Below are 709 nucleotides of genomic sequence, written 5' to 3' on the forward strand. Positions count from 1 at the left end.
ATCATGATATGTACAAAAATGCACATTGTGTGTGAAAAAGAAGTACTCTTCAAAGACACATATTTTAAAAAATTACTCATCTATTTACAAGACACATATTTTAAAAAATTACTCATCTATTTCAAAATGTTAAATGTGTATAAAACACGTTCCCAATGTATAAAAAAATGTCGAACATCTACTAAAAATTATACATAAACACATAAACTATAGAAAATATTGACTTTCAATCAAAAAGATGTTAATCATAAATTACGAAATGTGAAACCTGTGTAAAAAATGTTTCTGATGTATACCAAAAATATACTATATGTATGAAAAAAGTAGTTATCAAACACAAATATTTGAAAAAAAATGTTAAACATGTAAAAAAAGGTTCCTCATGTATAGGAAAAACGAATAAAATGAATTATTATTTTAAAGTAAAATCATAATTTTTTTAAAATAACGATTGTGTATAAAATATGCTAATCATATATTAAAAAAATGAAAATGATGTATTTAAAATTTTCTTGATATATACCAAAAATGTACAATATGCATTCATAAGTAGTAATCAAACATGATTTTTTTAATTGTTCATCATCTATTTGGAAAATGCTAAACATGCATAAAATAACGTAAAATTTATAAATATGTATGGAAAATGTACACGTGTGTTGAAGGAAAAAAAAAACTAAGAAAATCTGTGAAAACCAAAGAAACGAAC

Source organism: Triticum aestivum, chromosome 3D, assembly GCF_018294505.1.
Source record: "Triticum aestivum cultivar Chinese Spring chromosome 3D, IWGSC CS RefSeq v2.1, whole genome shotgun sequence".
Classification (NCBI taxonomy): Eukaryota; Viridiplantae; Streptophyta; class Magnoliopsida; order Poales; family Poaceae; genus Triticum; species Triticum aestivum.